Raw genomic sequence first — 21,494 nt, 5'->3', positions numbered from 1 at the left:
AATAATGGCACTTAATACAAGTACCCACATCCTGCTCTTTCTTCCCCCTGCATACTTAATCTGGGGGGTGAAGCTTTGACCAGGACAAGGCACCCAGACACACCGGCGCCTGATGGCTCATTATAATTTCAAATGGCCAGGAACTTTCGTGGGCTAATTGGGTAGCCCAGACTATACAGAAATGTATCACAATTTATAAATATCAAAAATACTACGTTCGGTTAATCTTTACCGAACCGGAAATAATGTTTTTAGGTCCAAAACCTAATTTCAAAAACAGCAGTAATTGCAACAGCCCTGTAAACTTTGCATAAGAATACATGGCAGTCTGTATGTCACTGCAAATGGTGGCCAAAAAGGCGGGAAGGGGAACAAAGGGCCATAAACATTCAAACACAGTTAACACCTTCCCTCCCGACCTGATCCCAGTGTATGTGCTTGGTGCATACACTGTAAGAGTAAAAACACATGTAATCAGGAAAATACATTCAATCAAAGGGGGGGGGGGGGGAACACATTTTGTACTGATGCAGGGGAATAAAAACACATGTAATCATTATTACATTTAATCCCTCGCCTCCCACACGATGGTGGGGGTGGCCAGCTGGGGTGTAACCCCTTTATTACCGGGCCAAATACCCTCTCCCGTGACAACACCCCCTTGGTCTCTCTCCACTACGAGTCATACATCAGTTTATACACTGAAGACATGGACACCTAACAATAGAAGGAAGCCGGCAGTAAAATCTACTTAAGTGTCCCTCACCTACACATGCCAGCTGAAAAGAGGGGAGCAGCCTCTGGTGCACACAGATCACGCTTAGCGACTGTTACTCACGCATGTCCACTGACGGAGAGAAGCAACTGACAAAAGACACCGCTGAGTGATTGCTACTCACACACGCCCGTGTGAGTATATATAGAATTTAATTTTATTCAAGACCTATCTCCCCCCCCCCCCCACACAATACCCAGAGGTGACTCTGACTCATTGCTCATCTTGGGCCACTGTGTTTTGTTATTTATGTATTTATTTTTTCTGGTGCTACTGTGACGAGAACACCATAGCCGTTGATGACATCAGGTGATGGTGGGAAGCAACCAACCGTGGGCAAAGACAACGCCCGTGTCAGTAGATCTAGAATTTCTATTTATATATTTTATATTCACCTACCAACCACCCCTTACCCTTAAAAGAAACCACCTGTGCACAGTACATATTTTTTTCTCTCTCTCTTTGTATGCGCTCATCTCCACGACCAACTCCAACCCCCTGGATATCACCTTTGGTGTCCCGCAAGGCTCTGTTCTGGGCCCCCTACTCTTCTCAGTGTTCATTAATGATCTTCCCACAGCTTGTAAGGAAGCCTCAGTACACATGTATGCAGATGACACAATCCTATATGCACACAGCCATAGCCTCTGTGACCTTCAACACATACTTCAGTCTGACTTTTTGAGACTCGGAAACTGGATTTCCCTAAACAAACTGTTTTTACACACTGACAAGAATGTAACAATGGTATTTGGGACCAAGACTAAATTTTTAAAGCTTCTAGCGACTGAGCTCCTGATTAGAACCAACGCTAACAACACCCTAACCCCTGTCACTAGTTTTAAATACCTGGGCTTATGGTTTGACTCCCACTTAACATTCGGAATGCACATTGATACCCTGACAACCAAGACCTATGCCAAACTAGGGGTACTTTACAGGAACAAATCCTTCCTAAGTCTCCTGGTCATAAAGCGTATCGCACAGCAGATGCTAATGCCAATTATTGACTATGGAGACATAGTATATGGCTTGCCACATCAAACCCACCTTAGCAAACTTGACCTCTACAATTCCATTTGTCGTTTTGTTCTCCAATGCAACTACAACACACATCACTGCGAAATGCTCAAAGAACTAGATTGGTCATCACTAGAGTCTAGGCGCAAAGTTCACCTTTCCTGTCTTGCCTTTAAATTTTTTATGGGCAAGCTACCCAGCTATCTGAACAAGCTCCTCACCCCTACCACATGCAGCACTTATCACCTGAGATCAGACTCCAAAAGACTGTTCATGGTCCCAAGGCTCAACAAAGTATCCGGACGTTCTTCCTTCTCTTACTGTGCACCCCAAAACTGGAACAGCCTACCAGAGACTCTCACATCCACCACCAGTTTAAGTTCCTTCAAATCTAAGGCTGTCTCACATTTTAATCTGGTCTGCAACTGTTTCATACGCCCATAATATATATTTTCTTTAACTGTGCATGCAATGTCTTGTATATAATGTATACCCTGTTCATTTATGTAACTGTATTTGTAACCATGTATTATTTGTCTTCACTCTGTGCCCAGGACATACTTGAAAACGAGAGGTAACTCTCAATGTATTACTTCCTGGTAAAATATTTTATAAATAAATAAATAAATAATTTACACCACAATGCTATTAGCAGCTCACAGCACAGGGAGCCACAGTGTACTTGGAATGGACTCAACGTGTGCAGAGTACTGGAGGGGTTTTTGCCTACCCCGGGGTATATTCTCCAACAGAGAACATCTGCAGCATGTGTGAGGAGCGGTTCCCACCAAAATTGGGAGGACCGTGTGGAGGAGTTTGCAAGTTGCAAGCTTTTCCAGTTGCAAAATTTTGCAGGGCTTGGCGCGAAGCCAAGCCACGTCCTGCAAAGTGTCCAGTTTGGCACAAAAGCAGGAGCCGCGCCCACCTGCTGCGAGTGGCTCAGCGCGAAAGCCGAGGCCACGCCTGTTACATTGTGCCCAAACTGCTAAATCCACCACAGGGAGGGAGCACTGTAACCACCCAAAGAGACTGTCACCACTGTGGGAGGAGCCGGATGCAAGCTACTGTACCCTCAGTTCCTCATGGTGAGCAAGCTGAGAAGAGCTAATCCCACTACTACTGCCGAAATTAACTCTACCATAAGCGGGTGTAAAGTGTCACAATATCAGCTACAAGGAGGCTTCCTGGTAGTAGAAGTTAACGGGGAGAGCTACCTTCAATGTATCTGCCCCTGCTGCGACTTTCCTGGCAGAGCGGCGAGCCTGACATCAAAGTGTCCACAGTGTGAAACCCCACATCTAAAGCCAAAGGTGTCGCTGCTTGCTCTACCGGACCAGAGAAAAGAGGCGACCTTACTACAGAAAAGTGCAGCCTGGACTGCGACCTCGGGAGCGGACTGTAAGGAATCCGTTCCTGGTTTTGGCTGGAGCTCACTCTTGCAGAGTTGGTGAGCTCTCAGATAGACCTTCCCTTGGATTTGCAAGCACTATCACCTGTGCTTGCAATCAATGCAGCTCTGTCTCTCTGCTCTGGCATTGGAGGAATTCCCACACACCCCTGTTTTGGGATTGGCTATCTGCCCTTATTATACTGGGCTTCCCCTTTCCCTCATTGCTGAGCATAAACCAAGATTCACTTGGGTGTAACTGTGTTTGCCACAAACACACCTGCCTTAGCCTTTTTCCCGAGACCTGCAGCATTCCCCCCAGGCAGAGGTCTGCTTCCTGGTTCATGTGCTGAAGCTCTGGATCCCCAGTGCCAGCCTTGCCTTGTTCCTGAGACCTGAATTCTCTCCTTGCAGAGACCTTATCATGGGCCGCTCCCGCTCCTCGCGCAGAGGCCATTCTTGCGCTTCAACTGCTACGCTGAAGCGGTGTGCACCTGACTTCCTGTTGCCGAACTCCAGCCTGGACATCGACTACCCTACCGTCTCCAACCCTGACCCTGGCGTGTCTATGGATTACCCTGGCTTCTCCAACCCTGCCCTGCTACGATTGACTACGGACTGAGCAATTCTGAACCGGCTTGGTGGTCTAAGGTCGGTGTATTCACATCCCCACCTCAGCCCTGCGGTCCGGTCCCGGTTTGTGGCGAGCACGTCCGTTACACGGACGCTCCAAGGGAAAAGTGTGTCCCTGTTCAGGAACCAGCAAAAGACTTACCGGGTAAGATGACCGCCCAGGAGGCTTTGGCACTTCCACTGGTGGCGCAGGAGCGGGACTGCTGCTGGCAAGCTGTCACCAGCGACCACGAGGTGTCCCGGTCCTCTTCCCCTGGGGGTGTGTCCCACCCAACATCGGACGATGACAGCAGCGGAAGGCGATTCGGGGTGATGCTCCAGCCGGAGCATCACTCCAGCGCGGCTGCGGAAAAAACGCCTACCTTCAGGACCGAGCAGGAACGGAGTCCTGTGCCGATGATATCACTACGAGCGACAGTGCAACCCAAGCAGCAGAGGAGCGCTACGGCCGTGGCGGCTCCGACAGAGACGGCGTCGGACGTGCCTGTTCCCGGCCGGGAGGACCACACGACTGCCAGGATTCAGAGGAGCGGTGAGGATGTGTCTTTTTCCTTCAAGGCTCCAGCGGAGGGATCCAGCGAGGAGGTTTCGGCCGTTACTTCTTCCTACGCGGAGGATGACAAAGCCCTTTCAGTGCAACCGGAGGACATCGACACACATCCAGTGCAGCTGGAAGTCCTCACCGTGGAGGCGACAGCCAGGGCGGACGAGGACCCTGCCATGCCCGCTCCGGTGAGTACAGTTTCACTTGATTTAACCATTCAGTGACACCACGAGCGCGCCGAGGGCATAAGTCCTCTACGGACCCTGAGAAGCACCAGGTGCTGGCGGTAACAGGCCGTGGTAGGCCTACTAACATTGACCTTCTCAAAAATGTTGCAGGGCCAAAGACTATTAACACCCGGGCCCAGGGCAACAAGAAAGTGTGCAAACCCTCCCAGGACTGGAGAGACTGGGTGAGCTCCGACGAAGAACATCCTGAAGGAGGGAGGTGGACAGACTTTTTAACCTTTGCAGGGGAAGGGTCAGACCTGTTAGTATTATCAGAGACATCGGGAGTATCCTCTAGGGTGGCTTCTGAATCTGAGTCTAATGTGTCACAGTCAGTACTACAAATGTGGGGAAGGTATTACAGTGGTGGGACCCCATGTTCCAAGGGTATGTCCCCTACATGAACAGGACCTGGTTCCTGTTAATCAGTGAGGACATTGTAGAACACTGGTTGGAGGAAGGGGAGTTCATTGCGGAGGAGAGAGAGAAAAAGATCAAGCTAGGGGTGATACAACCCACAAGCTTAGTCATAAAATTTCCATGAGTAACCCTCTCAGGAGCCATTATTTTGGGTACTACCGGGCCAGGCCTGTGGCCGTACATTAACAAAGCTTAAGAGGACTGATAGGTTAATAGTCCAACTGTTCTGGCAGTCTCATGGGTTCGACTACCCCAATGTCCCTGAGCCCATCATGAGGGAGATGGAGGCTCACCGAGACAGATGGTTAAGTGATGCTGTTCTGGAACACCTAGCCACTACGTGTAGTGACTCCAGGTATTTTACAGAAGATTTGAGTCTGCTACCTAATGAGTGTAAGGAGGGTAGGTCGAGGCATCTATATGGACCGCAAAGAATATATATCTGAGCGGGGTTCAAAAAGGGTGTACTCGGTGACCGTTCCTGACTACGAGGGCAGGTTAGTTAAAAAGCCTGACCCTTACCATTATAATTATTAGAGGGGGTAAGATATTCCATGTATGGGAGTGATCTGTTACGCCTCACTGTTGTAAGTGTATGCTATCAACTGAACGCTATCTCCTGTTGTACTACCAATTGTATAAGTGTCAATTGTTATGCTTTGTTTCAGATTGTTCCAGCTGAAGGATGATACAGAAAATTAGGTTCTCAGTGTGGTCCGTGAGATTCTACCAGGGGGAGTGTGTAGCCATGTCTTCTTCTTGGCTATTAATCTGCCATGCCCAACACATAAGCCCTGGTACCAGCGCAGGCAGTGTTGGGATTAATACAAAAAGCGACAGGGAAGCCCAATGCTACATCCAATATGACAAAAATACACAGTAAAATACTTATATACAGTTAGGTCCGGAAATAATTGGACACTGATATAAGTTTTGTTATTTCAGCTGTGTACCAAAATAAATTCAAGTTACAGTTAAATAATGAATATGGGCTTAAAGTGCAGTCTATCAGCTTTAATTTAAGGGTATTCACATCCAAATTGGAGGAAGGGTTTAGGAATTACATCTCTTTAATATGTAGCCCCCTCTTTTTCAATGGACCAAAAGTAATTGGACTATTGACTCAAAAGCTGTTTCATGGACAGGTGTGGGCTATTCCTTCGTTATTTCATCATCAATTAAGCAGGTAAAAGGTCTGGAGTTGATTCCAGGTGTGGCATTGGCATTTGGAAGCTGTTGCTGTGAACCCACAACATGCGGTCAAAGGAGCTCTCAATGCAAGTGAAACAGGGCATCGTTAGGCTGCAAAAAAAAAGAAAATCCATCAGAGATATAGCAGGAACATTAGGAGTGGCCAAATCAACAGTTTGGTACATTCTGAGTAAAAAAGAACGCACTGGTGAGCTCTGCAACACAAAAAGGTCTGGACGTCCACGGAAGACAACAGTGGTGGATGATCGTAGGATCCTTTCCATGGTAAAGAAAAACCCCTTCACAACATCCAGCCAAGTGAAGAACACTCTCCAGGAGGTAGGCATATCATTATCCAAGTCTACCATAAAGAGAAGACTTCACGAGAGCATATACAGAGGGTTCACCACAAGGTGCAAACCATTCATAAGCCTCAAGAATAGAAAGGACAGATTAGACTTTGCCAAACAATATCTAAAAAAGCCAACCCAGTTCTGGAATAGCATTCTTTGGACAGATGAAAACAAGATAAACCTGTACCAGAATGATAGGAAGAAAAAAGTATGGAGAAGGCTTGGAACGGCTCATGATCCGAAGCATACCACATCATCTGTAAAACACGGTTGAGGCAGTGTGATGGCATGGGCATGCATGGCTTACATGGCACAGAGTCACTAGTGTTTATTGATGATGTGACAGAATACAGAAGCAGCCGGGTGAATTCTGAAGTGTATAGGGATATATTGTCTGCTCAGATTCAGCCAAATTCAGCGAAGTTGATAGGACGGTGCTTCACTGTACAGATGGACAATGACCCAAAACATATTGCGAAAGCAACCCAGGAGTTTTTTAAGGTAAAGAAGTGGAATATTCTGCAATGGCCGAGTCAATCATCTGATCTCAACCCGATCGAGCATGCATTTCACTTGCTGAAGACAAAACTTAAGGCAGAAAGACCCACAAACAAACAACAACTGAAGACAGCTGCAGTAAAGGCCTGGCAAAGCATCACAAAGGAGGAAACCCAGCGTTTGGTGATGTCCATGCATTCCAGATTCTCGACAAAGTATTAAAAATGAACATTTTAGTTATGATTGTGTTAATTTGTCCAATTACATTTGAGCCCCTGAAATATGGGGACTGTGTATGAAAATGGTTGCAATTCCTAAACGTTTCATACAATATTTTTGTTCAACCCCTTGAATTAAAGCTGAAAGTCTGCACTTCTATTGCATCTCGGTTGTTTAATTTCAAATCCATTGTGGTGGCGTACAGAGCCAAAATTATGAAAATTGTATCAGAGTCCAATTATTTCCGGACCTAATAGTATTCTCTTGAAAAAGGGTAATTTAGTTTAACCCTATTGCCAAAGCATTGTAAGCCTGCGAGCCATGACAAGGCAGACCTAGTTCGCAGGTCCTAACACTACCAGATAAAATACTAATATACCTCTATTAGGATTAAAATTCTCATTTACCTCTATTAGGAGGGAGAAAGACCAACATTGGATCTACAGTGGTGTGAAAAAAAAGTACCCCCTCTTTGAATTCTATGGTTTTACATACTGCACCGACACACTTTATTCGAGCAAATACCCGGTATGTACCTGGCAGATACCTGGAATGCGCCACTCCTAACCTCTGACAAGCCCCGTTGCATTTGCCTTCCCTGCCTGGGTTCATGCCTGGCTGATGGGCGGCTGATCTGTTAAATGATAATGATTAGGATTTAATAGGCTGCAATGCTTCGTGTGTCTACCAGATGGCATAAATTCATGAATTGTAATGCAGTTTATATATATATACTGTGCAGTATTGCAGCCAGCGGGAATAAAATGCTTCAATCCCTGCTTGGAAAATAACTCAATGTACTCGGGCAGAAAACAGTCACAAACCTCAATACACCCGGGTATACCCGAATTCGTGGGACTAGCCAAGCTCGAATAAAGTGTGTCGCCAGTGTATCAGGACATAATAACAATCACCTGTTCCTTAGCAGGTCTTAAAATTAGGTAAATACAACCTCAGATGAACAACACATGACATATTACACCGTGTCATGATTTATTTAACAAAAATAAAGCCAAAATGGAGAAACCATGTATGAAAAACTAAGTATACCTTATGATTCAATATTTCAATCAGGTTGAGGTCTGGACTTTGACTGGGCCATTGTAACACCTTGATTCTTTTCTTTTTCAGCCATTCTGTTGTAGATTTGCTGGTGTGCTTGGGATCTTTGTCCTGTTGCATGACCCAATTTCGGCCAAGCTTTAGCTGTCGGACAGATGGCCTCACATTTGACTCTAGAATACTTTGGTATACAAAGGAGTTCATGGTCGACTCAATGACTGCAAGGTTCCCAGGTCCTGTGGCTGCAAAAACAATCCCAAATCATCACCCCTCCACCACTGTGCTTGACAGTTGTATGAGGTGTTTATGCTGATATACTGTGTTTGGTTTCCGCCAGACGTGGCGCTGTGCATTATGACCAAACATCTCCACTTTGGTCTCGTTTGTCCAAAGGACATTGTTCCAGAAGTTTTGTGGTTTGTTCAGATGCAACTTTGCAAACCTGAGCCATGTTGCCATGTTCTTTTTAGAGAGAAGCGGCTTTCTCCTGGCAAGCCTTCCAAACAAACCATACTTGTTCGTCTTTTTCTAATTGTACTGTCATGAACTTTAACATTTAACATGCTAACTGAGGCCTGTAGAGTCTGAGATGTAACTCTTGGGGGTTTTTTTTGCAATTTCTCTGAGCATTGCACGGTCTGACCTTGGGGTGAATTTGCTGGGATGTCCACTCCTGGGAAGATTGGCAACTGTCTTGAATGTTTTCAACTTTTGAATAATCTTTCTCACTGTAGAATGATGGACTTCAAATTGTTTGGAAATGGCATTATAACCGTTCCCTGATTGATGGGCAGCAACAATTGCTTCTCTAAGATTATTGCTGATGTCTTTCCTCCTTGGCATTGTGTTAACACACCTGAATGCTCCAGACCAGCAAACTGCTAAAACTTTGGCTTTTATAGAGGTGGTCACACTTGATGATCAATTAATCAAGGGCATTTGATTAATAGCACCTGTCTGCTACTTAGCATCTTAATTCCTATGGAAGCAGTACGGGTGTACTTAGTTTTTCACACATAGCTTCTCCATTTTGGCTTTATTTTTGTTAAATAAATCATGACACGGTGTAATATGTCATGTGTTGTTGTTCATCTGAGGTTGTATTTACCTAATTTGTAGACCTGCTAAGGAACAGATGATTGTTATTATGTCCTGATAAACCCATGGAATTCAAAGAGGATGTACTTTCTTTTTCACATGAGACATATATATATATATATATATATAAATATATATATATATGTAGCCAGGTTCCCCTTTTTGCACGTTGACCCCCCTCCTTCTTGGGCTCGCAGCCGCCGCTCGCGAGGTGTGGGGGCAGATGCGCGAGCAGCGCGTTACCTCGGAGATGCGGCCGGTTGTCGGGGACGCGATCGGGCCGTTGCTAGGGCTGCGGTCGCGTCGCTAGGGTCCCGGCGGCTCGCGGAGCAGGGCGCCGCCATTACCAGGTGCATTGCGCATGCGCAGGGGCTAGGAGCGCCGGGAGGCCCACAGACAGGTCGCGCATGCGCAGTGAGGGTAGTCAGCCCCCAGGGAGTACAGGGGCAGAGCCACATGACCCCAGGGAGCCAATAGGGCTACAGTATCTCCCTGCTCAGCAAAGAGATACATTTCGCGGGCTTTCAGCACGTTTGGGCAGTTGGTGACTGGAGCAGCTAGGGGAAGGAGGTAGGGTGCAGGAGTCAGTGACTCCCTGCACTAGGCCAGCAGTCCCCTAGGCCCCAGATAGCCCTGAGTCACAGTAGCTGAGTGTTGTAGGGACAGGCCCTAGGTTAGGGACCCTGCCCCATTAGCTGTTTGTTAGTTAGGGACACAGCGGACGCTGCATTTCCTGCTGAGAGACTTGGGCTCAAGTCTCTGCCATAAAGAGAGCTGGACTATCTTCAGGGTGGGATCGCCCCTGACGGATCACCACGCGGGTGGATCCTGGATGTCGTGTAGGAGCTCGTCTGATCCTTTGCGAAGCCAGTTGCAGGCCCGAGCACTGGAGTGCTCGGCAGGTAATCCGTAACAACAAGTGCACCAACAATCCTATTAGCTTTAATAGTGACTGCGCAGTCACACATATCCTCTCTCTGTAAGAGTGCGGGACATTGTGTGGGGATTACTGGACACGGGGTGGGATCACCCGTTGTAGGTGGGAGCGTCCTGCGAGACGCAGTAGTCAGTGTCTCCTCTAGGGAGGGACACCTGTTGATATATGTGCATCTGTTATGGTTATGATATGCAAGTACGTTCATGGTTGCTGCAAGTAAAGTCATTGATTGTTTATATACGTTGTGCTGGTTATTTATATGTGTCCTGCGCGGAACAATTCCTGCTCTGCTAGGAACCATCGCAGGTGGAGGCGCTGCACCGAGTACAGGGTTACTCTTAGTATAATTGCCCCAGGTTCCGCGTGGCGGAGGCTCAGCCCTCCTGTGAGCCTAACAGGTAAAGCACCACATCTGGTAACACTAAGTTTCCCGCACCCACACTATATCTGCGATTGGGTGGGGTGGAATATCCGTTACATTTGGAGGCGCTGCTGAGATAAAGACCTGGGGTGCCCTGTTCCATTTTTTTTTTCTCTCAAAATGTCACCACCATTACCGTACCCATCGCGCTCAGAAGTGTATGACTCAGAAGTGCCGCCGCCCCACACGCTCGCGGTGAGCCGGGTCCCTATTGATACTCTGTCTTCGTCCATACAAATGGCCCTAAGGCAGCACCCAAATCTCCGGGATGCTGCCACAATAGAAGTGTTAGAGCAACGTAAGTAGGAGGACCAGTAGTATTGCTCCGTGTTAGTGAGTATACGCCAAGATATAACTGAAGACCAGGGTCCGTCCAGCTTGTGGCTCGGAAGGCTAACCGGTTCCTGCTGTATTGTTGTCTACCCTGAACTGCCCATAAAATCTGAACCCCGCAGCTCTCACAAGAACTTAGAAGAGGTTGCTATGCCTACATCACCTTCCCCTCCTGAGAGTTATTGCAGGGCCGACCGGGCTGCGACCACCGATTACAGTCCACCGTTAAGTATTGCCAACCCGTCCTTTAAATTTGGGGATGAAATCCGAATGCTAGCTCAGACTATCCTAGACATGGGGGCGGCCAAATCCGAAGCTCCGACCCAACAGCAGTATCGCAAGCTAAAAATCTTTTCGGGGACCAAGCCGACCCCGACGGGCGAAGAAGCGTTTGAAGTCTGGAGGAAATACACTTCTCAGGTTCTAGAAGAGTGGACGTGCTCTGAGTTGGTGAAGCGGCAACGCATAATGGAATGCCTGCATCCTCCCGCATCCACCACAATACAGATGGCTAAAGATCAGCATGCGGACGTCACCGCACATCAAATGCTACAGACTCTTGTGCGGGCTTACGGGCGAACCGAAGACATAGGACAATTGATGAAGAGGTACTACAACCTTTGCCAAAAAGACGGAGAGGAGCTATCTGATTTCCTACAGAGGATTCAAGCAGTCTTATGGGAGCTGCGTAAAAGGAAACGTATTACGGCCGCAGAGGTGGATGAGTATCGCCGTGAGCAATTTCTGAGAGGAGCTCTACCCAAACATCATATTGTACTCATGATGAGGTGCTCTTTGATGCGAGGTGATCCCCCTTCCTGGGAGAAGCTAATAGATGAGATAAATGAACATGAAGCCCACGCCCAGTTGCATACTCCCAAGAAGACTAAGGAGTCTCCAACGAGTGAACCTCCGGGGGCTGCTGCGGCAAAGGCCAAGAAAACCCCAATCCAGGATGAAGAGGGCGCAGCCAAGGTCCCGGTCTCCAAATCTAGACCTTCCGGGAAATCATCTTCCCTGTACAGGATTCGTCCAGAACGCAGAGAAATCACTTGCTATAACTGCGGTAAGAAGGGCCACTTCTCCAGTGACTGTCCAGAAAGGGAGGACCCCCCGGAGGAAAAACCTCCAAATAGAGAGAATTCAGCCTGGGCAATGGTCTGCAGCAGGCGACTGGCAGAGTCGGATCCAGAAACCCCTATGGTACCCGAAGAGGCTTCGTCTGACACCTTACCCGGGGATGCGTACCGTCAAGTAGGCCCCCCAGCCATAGTGCCTGTTGTACTGGGGGGAATCTACGCCTCTGCCTTACTGGACACCGGGTCCCAAGTGACTATTATATACCGCAAGTTCTATGACCAGCACCTTAGACACTGCCCCCTGAAGTCGGCCGAACATATGAAGGTCAGGGGGTTAAGTAATGAAGACTACCCCATCGACGGGATTGCAAGGGTTGAACTAGAAATACTCCAACTGAACACCGGCAAGAGACTCCCCATGCACGTAGCGGCCATGGAATGCCCGGAGCCTCAAGACCAGTGCAAGTATCCGATCATCTTGGGGACCAATACTGATATAGTGCAAGCTGTGATCAGATCCTACCTGAAAGAGACCAACGAGTTGCCACTGGCCCATTTGCTCCTAGACCCCGTTCTACGAGAGGAGTGTAACCGGGTATATGCCTTGGAGCGCCACGGGGATATCTACAATCGTCAACGCGGAGTTACGACCATTTTACCAGGGGGAGTGCAACGAATGGCCGTCTGGTGTTGTTATCCCGAACGAGACGAGAGTGATCAGCTTTTCTCTCTGGAGAGTACCCCTGAGGAAGAAGTTCAGAGAGGGTATAGGGTACTACCCGAAGTGAGGGAGTGGACGACTAAAATCCCTCTACGCACCCACGTGTATGTGCAGAACATCTCCCCCTTCCCGATGGAACTTGATGTCGACCAGAGTCTGGGTTACATATATCCAGTCAGCCCTGTGGAAACAACGCCCCAGGTGAATGCGGCGGCAGTGAATGAGCGGTTAGTCGATCTGAACTTCAACTTCGGCGAGTCGACATTGCCCACTGAGTGGAAAGAGCGGCTGACAACCCAGTTGAATAAACGACGGACTGTGTTCTCCACGAGTGAGATGGATGTGGGGTGCAGTCGCAGCGCCCAACATACCATTCGACTGAGTGATGCCCCACCGTTCTGGGAACGCTCTCGTCGCATCGCCCCGCGGGATGTGGACGATGTGAGGAACGCCATACAGGAAATGAAGACCGCTGGAATTTTGACGGAGTCTAGGGGCCCCTACGCGTCACCCATAGTGGTGGTGAGGAAAAAGAACGGATCCGTACGACTGTGTGTCGACTATCGAACCCTGGACAATCGTACGATACCGGATCAGTACAACCTTCCGCGCATTGAAGAGATCCTGAATGCTCTGAACGGAAGCCAATGGTTCAGCGTGCTCGATCTACGATCCGGGTACTATCATGTACCTGTGATTGCAAAGGATCCGGAGAAAACAGCCTTTGTCTGTACCATGGGGTTTTACCAATTTACACGTATGCCCCAAGGTTATATGTGGGGCCCCTACTACCTTCCAACGACTGATGGAGAAGACTATCGGGGACATGAACCCTCGGGAGTGTCTCGTCTACCTGGACGACATCATTGTCTTCGGAAGAACTCTGGAAGAGCATGAAGAAAGGCTGCTTAAAGTGATAGACCGTCTTGGGAAGGAAGGGCTGAAATTGTCCCTAGACAAGTGCCGGTTTTGTCACACCTCAGTGACCTACGTGGGGCACATCGTGTCTGCTCAAGGGATTGCCACCGACCCAGCCAAAGTAGAAGCTGTCATGAACTGGCCGCGTCCCGAGAATGTCACAGAACTAAGATCCTTCCTGGGGTTCTGTGGGTATTATCGTCGCTTCGTGGAAGGGTACTCTAGTAGAGCTAAACCCCTGAACAATCTTTTGAAGATATACCCCGAAGAGACCGGAAGGAAGGCCGTATCGGCTCGCCAACCGTTTGGTGATAAATGGACGTCTGAGTGTGAACAGGCCTTCCTGAAGTTGAAGAAATGTCTGACCGAAGCGCCGGTACATGCGTATGCTGATCCCGAACAACCATATGTTCTGCATGTGGATGCCAGCCTCAATGGACTGGGTGCTGTCCTGCACCAGAAGCACCCTGAGGGCCTTCGGCCTGTAGCCTACATCAGCCGCAGTCTGACACCCAGTGAGCAGAGATACCCCGTCCACAAGTTGGAGTTCCTGGCTCTCAAGTGGGCGATCACCGAGAAGCTCCATGATTACCTTTACGGGGTTACGTTTGAGGTAAGGACGGATAACAATCCCCTCACGTACATCAATACCTCGGCCAAATTGGATGCAGCAGGACACCGATGGCTGGCCGCTCTGTACAATTACCGCTTCTCCCTGAAGTACAAGCCGGGACCCTTGAATGTCGGGGCTGATGTCCTCTCCCAACGGCCAGGGCTAAGTGCTACTCAAGATTATGAGGAATGGGAAGAACTCCCAGGACCCGGGGTGCGAGCTATGTGTAGTACTGCCGCCATCGTCCACGAGCAAGTGGCCTTCTCAGAATTAAGGGTTGCAGATTCTTTGGGATGCCAGTCGCAGGCTCTCCCAGCCGCCCACTGCAATCCAAAAGGGATGAACATAACGCAGGATAAAGTGTTGCGGTGGAAAGAACTGGTGTACTACCAAATACGAGATCCTGTCATTAGTATCATTAGGCAAGCCGTTGAAAGGAAGAACCCAGCCCTTCTGAAGCGTGCTCCCAATGACTTGGTGGCCTTGCTCATGCGGGAAGTGGATAAATTCGAAATAGACAACTGCTTACTCTATCGGGTGGTGCAATACCACAACCACCCGGATAGGCGACAACTAGTCCTTCCTAAGAACTTGCAATACATGGTGTTGAAGTCCCTACATGATGAGCATGGACATCTCGGTATCGAGAAGACCTTTGGGTTGGTCAGAGACCGCTTTTTCTGGCCCATGATGCGAGAGGCCGTAGAACGCCACTGTCGCCGTTGTACTAGGTGTATACAGCGCAAGACCCTGCCCACCAGAGCAGCTCCCATGGGCCATCTGAAGAGTTCTAGCCCAATGGACCTTGTGTGCATGGACTTTCTGTGCATAGAGGCCGATAGCCGGGGAATATGCAACGTGCTGGTCATCACGGACCATTATACACGGTATGCCCAGGCCTTCCCTACGAAAGATCAGAAAGCCATCAAAGTGGCAAAAATATTATGGGAGAAGTACTTCGTACACTACGGTCTTCCCAACCGCCTTCACTCAGACCAAGGTCGGGACTTCGAGAGCACGTTGATCCGCGAACTGCTCAAAATGCTGAACATCGCCAAATCACGAACGACCCCATATCACCCCAAAGGAGATGCCCTGCCAGAACGATTTAATCGAACCTTACTGGACATGCTCGGAACTGAATGGAGTCGACACGTGGAGGCCCTGGTGCATGCTTACAATTGTACCAGACACGAGTCAACTGAATTCTCCCCATACTTCCTCATGTTTGGGCGAGAGGCGAGACTGCCAGTGGATGTACGTCTTAGAGTCTTGACGGATGGGATACACAATGCTACCCATTTCAAATACGTACAAAGACTTAAAGACAGTTTACAGCAGGCTTATCAACAGGCTGAGAAGTCTACAGCTAAGCTGAATGCTGGAAATAAAAGGCTATACGACCATAAGGTCAAATATCTGGAACTTCGTCCTGGGGACGCTGTGCTGCTTCGAAATCTGGGAGTCCCGGGAAAACACAAACTGGCCGACCGATGGAGAGACGGGGTATATGAAATAGAATCTCAGATACCTGGCCTCCCGGTCTATCGCATCAAAGACACTGAAGGCCGGGTAAAGGTATGGCACCGTAATCATCTTCTCCCCATTCCACAAGTGGGAGATGAGGAAGCAGAGATACTGCTCAACGGTGAGTCCGACTTATCAGAGATGGGTCAAGAGACTGTCCATAACGAGACCCACTCTGAAAATCCTGAAGATCCTATGGAAGGACCCTCTCAAAGGGACTACTCCACAGAAGGGGCATCTCCCGGAGGAGCTACGGGTAAAAGGCCCGGTAGGCCAATGCCTACTAAGGTGGCACCAACACGCCAGCCTTTGGATGCACAGAGCCCGTGCTTTGTGCCTAACAGAGACTGTTCAGAGACATTTCTCCCCTCAAGGGAAGAGGCTGAGCCTCAGGACTTTGTTTATTACTCCCCCGAGGGAGTTGCAGAAGAACAGCTCCGAAGGAGCCAAAGAGTCAGGTACCCTCCAACTCAGGTAACCTATGATCAAATTGGGGCACCCCATTATGAGGCTCAGCAGTGGTCTCGGATCAAGATCCAATCTGTGATTGTGATGCTCACAGAATTGTGCAATATCGTTTAGAGTCAATGCATGTGCTAAGTTATATTTTGAAGTGCATTTTTATTATATAATTTCTGTAAGTGGTTGAGTTGGTTTCCAAGCGAGGACGTTGGGATTTTCACCAGGGGGAGGATGTAGCCATGTTCCCCTTTTTGCACGTTGACCCCCTCCTTCTTGGGCTCACAGCCGCCGCTCGCGAGGTGTGGGGGCAGAAGCGCGACCAGCGCATTACCTCGGAGATGCGGGCGGTTGCCGGGGATGCGATCGGGCCGTTGCTAGGGCCGCGTCGCTAGGGTCCCGGCGGCACGCGGAGCAGGGCGCCGCCATTGCCAGGTGCGTTGCGCATGCGCAGGGGCTAGGAGCGCCGGGAGGCCCACAGACAGGTCGCGCATGCGCAGTGAGGGTAGTCAGCCCCCAGGGTGCACAGAGGCAGAGCCACATGACCCCAGGGAGCCAATAGGGCTACAGTATCTCCCTGCTCAGCAAAGAGATACATTTCACGGGCTCGCAGCACGTTTGGGCAGTTGGTGACCGGAGCAGCTAGGGGAAGGAGGTAGGGTGCAGGAGTCAGTGACTCCCTGCACTAGGCCAGCAGTCCCCTAGGCCCCAGATAGCCCTGAGTCACAGTAGCTGAGTGTTGTAGGGACAGGCCCTAGGTTAGGGACCCTGCCCCATTAGCTATTTGTTAGTTAGGGACACAGCTGACGCTGCGTTTCCTGCTGAGAGACTTGGGCTCAAGTCTCTGCCATAAAGAGAGCTGGACTATCTTCAGGGTGAGATCGCCCCTGACGGATCACCACGCGGGTGGATCCTGGATGTCGTGTAGGAGCTCGTCTGATCCTTTGCGAAGCCAGTTGCAGGCCCGAGCACTGGAGTGCTCGGCAGGTAATCCGTAACAAGTGCACCAACAATCCTATTAGCTTTAATAGTGACTGCGCAGTCACACATATCCTCTCTCTGTAAGAGTGCGGGACATTGTGTGGGGATTACTGGACACGGGGTGGGATCACCCGGTGTAGGTGGGAGCGTCCTGCGAGACGCAGTAGTCAGTGTCTCCTCTAGGGAGGGACACCTGTTGATATATGTGCATCTGTTATGGTTATGATATGCAAGTACGTTCATGGTTGCTGCAAGTAAAGTCATTGATTGTTTATATACGTTGTGCTGGTTATTTATATGTGTCCTGCGAGGAACAATTCCTGCTCTGCTAGGAACCATCGCAGGTGGAGGCGCTGCACCGAGTACAGGGTTACTCTTAGTATAATTGCCCCAGGTTCCCCGTGGCGGAGGCTCAGCCCTCCTGTGAGCCTAACAGGTAAAGCACCACATCTGGTAACACTAAGTTCCCCGCACCCGCACTATATCTGTGAATGGGTGGGGTGGAATATCCGTTACACATATATATATATGTATATATATACAGTGTTTGACAAACCTATACATTTGCTCGCCCCGGGCGAGTGGATTTAACCCCCGGGCGAGTAAATATTGGCCCAAGCAGCACACGTTTGGTACTAGGTGGCGAGTAGATTTTTTTGTGTGGCGAGTAGATTTTTTGGTGATTTGTCAACCACTGTATATATATATATGTATATATATATGTATATATATATGTATATATATATATATATATATATATATATATATATATATATATATATATATATATATATATATATATATATATATATATATATATGACGCACAAATATGAATACCGCATCAGAACAACCAATACATATACATGCTATCTAAACCAAAACAGAGCATAACTGAAAATAACAGAATACCTCTGCTGGCGGTGCTGGAGGAATTAATAATGTATGTAAACACAAAAGAAGAAAAAGAAACCTCACAAAAAGCACTCAGACTTATAATGCAAAATAATAATAAATTTATTGAATCAATATATAAAGAAAAAAAACAGAAAACTGACTGAAACCCTAACTACTGGACTCAAAGAGTATCAATGGACAAAAAATAACAATAGGACTAACTCTTACAACACAAAAATAAGGAGAAAAATAAACAAAACCTCAATCTATGAAACCACCATGGGGACCAAGAGCCCACAGTGATTAACAACCAGCCGGTCGTACAATGAGGAGATGATATGAAAAAACAATAAAGGCTAATGCCCTCTTTGTGAGGTTTCTTTTTCTTATTTTGTGTTTACACAGGCATATCTATATATATATATATACACATACATACACATATATATATATATATACATACATACACATATATATATATATACATACATACATACACATATATATATACATACATACATACACATATATATATACATACATACATACATACATACATACATATATATATATATATATATATATATATATATATATATATAGTGGTTGACAAATCACCAAAAAATCTACTCGCCACACAAAAAAATCTACTCGCCACCTAGTACCAAACGTGTGCTGCTTGGGCCAATATTTACTCGCCCAGGGGTTAAATCCACTCGCCCGGGGCGAGCAAATGTATAGGTTTGTCGAACACTGTATATATATATACTGTATATATATATATATATACACATACATACATACATATAAATACAAATACAAATACATACAAATATACATATATCAGATATTACCAGATGGTGGATCCGGAAAGAAGAGACAGCACACAGCCAAGTAGTAGAAACAACTGTATTGATGTAAAATAAAGGCACTGCATCCAACGTTTCGGTCAGCTAAACGTGACCTTCCTCAGGGATGTGCAATGAAAGAGTGCTAAGAGTTACCCGTGAGTGACGAAACGCGTCAGGGAGCGTCATCACGTCGGACGCATTGACACTTACGTCATTACCGAGCGCTGGAGCAGACTGATCCATGCGCGAGTGCTACAGAGGCTTAAACAATACGGAGCCACTTTCTTGGACTCTTATACAGCATCACCAGCCCTGGAAACCTGCTGGGACGCCGATCCTTTATATTTGGAGACTGGGATTGCCCCAAGATGATGCAGCATTAACAAGATGGTGGTGATTAAATCACACAATGCTTGATTTTATTGTACTTTTGTAAGTGCATTTTTCACCCCCTCCTCCCCTTCCCCTCATTAAATATACAATTTTACGCTATGGGCGTGCGCTCTCTCTTTTTTTCCTTCTAGATTCCCTGTGGACGTGGTTTGTCCACATTGAGAGCAGCCGGAGACCCTTTACACCAGCACCCACATTTTCATTGGAACTATTCTGAGGACTGGTTTATCACTTTTTTGCTTTTTCTATTACGTTGTAATATAATTATATGTACAATCTTTATATATGATTTACAGGTTTTATATATTTTTGCTAGAATTGAATTATTTAGGGATTCACTATTATTAGTCAACACTGTGTAGATATTGTACTTTATATTTAATTTTAGCAAGTATATTCATTTATTTATTGGTTCACCTTAATCAGAGGCGCAGCTTTCTTTTTCTGTTTGTCATATATATATATATATTGTATGTCTTTATTTGTATAGCGCCATTAATGTACATAGCGCTTTACAGTAGTAATACACGTGGTAATCATATAAATAACAAATAATATAATATAAATAACAGGTCATGGGAATAAGTGCTTCAGATAAACGTAACATTTAGGAGTCCCTGCTCCGAGGAGCTTACAATCTAATTGGTATGTAGGAGGAACGTACAGAAACAGAAGGAGGGCATTTTGGTAAGTGCTTCTGCAGGGGGCCAAACTTTAGGTATCATTTGTCTAGTAATATCTACAGTGCTACTCATATGCTTCTTTAAGCAAGTGTGTCTTAAGGTGCGTCTTAAAGGTGGATAAAGTATATATATGTAACCATGCTGTAAAATGGTTGCAGTCATCTCTCCTGCTGACAGTAAGGCCTGGTAAGTTATGGGCATGCCAGCAGTAATCATGGAGGTTTGCCCTCACACCCTGGTGAGATGCCCTATGTATGGATGGGAGTGGTCACAGGCTCTGACTCCCTGGTTGGTGATGTCAGAGTTGTGTCAGCCCCCAGAGGATACATAAGGCACAGCACTGAGCAAAAGTTAGGTCAGTTCTGTTCTGTCTAGTCTAGAAGTTATCAGAGGAAGATCAGAGTTAGGGTAATAAAAGGACTAATGAGACTGTGACCAGGAACCTGGCACAGGTGAAGTATCCCTGCGGGGATAGGGAATCCCTACATTAGGAGGACACACCTTTCAAAGGGAAGTACGGTGAACAATGCAGGGCTAAATACACCCCATTGTGGAGGGCAGCTGGCCCACCGTACAAATAAAGATGTCCTTGATTAACAACACTCTCGTGTGCAAGTGTGGAGTTATTGCACGGAGAGGGGCACCACAGAGGAGTTCCTCGCCAGGACCATCCCCAAGTGACCGAAGGGACCCTGATGAGGTGGAGGCGCTGCACTGGATATAGGTAGGACTCAGCACACTACCTCAGCTGCCTGTCTGGGTTGGCAAATCCCCACACACCATCATGCGGGAGACTCAGGAGTCCTGTTGCCAACAGGTGCGCCACCAGACACTACACCGTAATGGGGACTGGTTAGACCACAGGGGCCAATATGAGATTGGGGGGGTCAGGCCGGTTCACAAAACCCGTTACATTTGGAGGCGCTGCTGAGAGAAGTAGATCTGTCAACAGGACAGGCTTTTTGCTAGGTCACTTGGAAACAGGGAGAAGTGTCTGCTGCCACTTTGTGCTGTGTTGGGACGGACCTAGGGGCGGTCAAGGGGGCTGATGGCGTGTGTCAGTTCGCAGGGACTACCTAGGGGCCTGAAAGGAGTTGGGGGTTTGGAGCCGGGCTATAGCTGTCCTAGTCACCTTGAGGTAGCGCTAGTTGGTAGGATGCCAGAAGGGATAGCCTGTTAACATGGTCAGGAATCCTGGAGAGGGTCTGCACTAGGCTAACCAAGACAGGTAGACGCCCCAGTACTGCATGGAAGC

The 21,494-nt window shown here is 47.7% G+C and overlaps 1 protein-coding gene across 3 annotated transcripts in view; it reads right to left on the bottom strand.

Annotated features, from left to right (window-relative positions):
• LOC142469116 (uncharacterized) overlaps positions 1 to 21,494 on the bottom strand; it is an 88,871-nt gene that overhangs the window by 40,411 nt on the left and 26,966 nt on the right. Inside the window, exon 1 of one of the 3 annotated variants that reach the window (XM_075576041.1) lies at positions 4,178 to 4,529. The exons of the other annotated variants lie outside the window; for them this stretch is intronic. The gene's annotated coding sequence lies outside the window, so the exon portion shown is untranslated. Of the gene's footprint in view, positions 1 to 4,177; positions 4,530 to 21,494 lie in introns of those variants that run through there. 3 annotated transcript variants of the gene reach the window in all.

The sequence above is a fragment of the Ascaphus truei genome, chromosome 18 (genome assembly GCF_040206685.1).
Source record: "Ascaphus truei isolate aAscTru1 chromosome 18, aAscTru1.hap1, whole genome shotgun sequence".
Lineage (NCBI taxonomy): Eukaryota > Metazoa > Chordata > Amphibia > Anura > Ascaphidae > Ascaphus > Ascaphus truei.
Note: the sequence above shows the minus strand (reverse complement) of the source record. Positions and strands in the feature narration are given on the sequence as shown.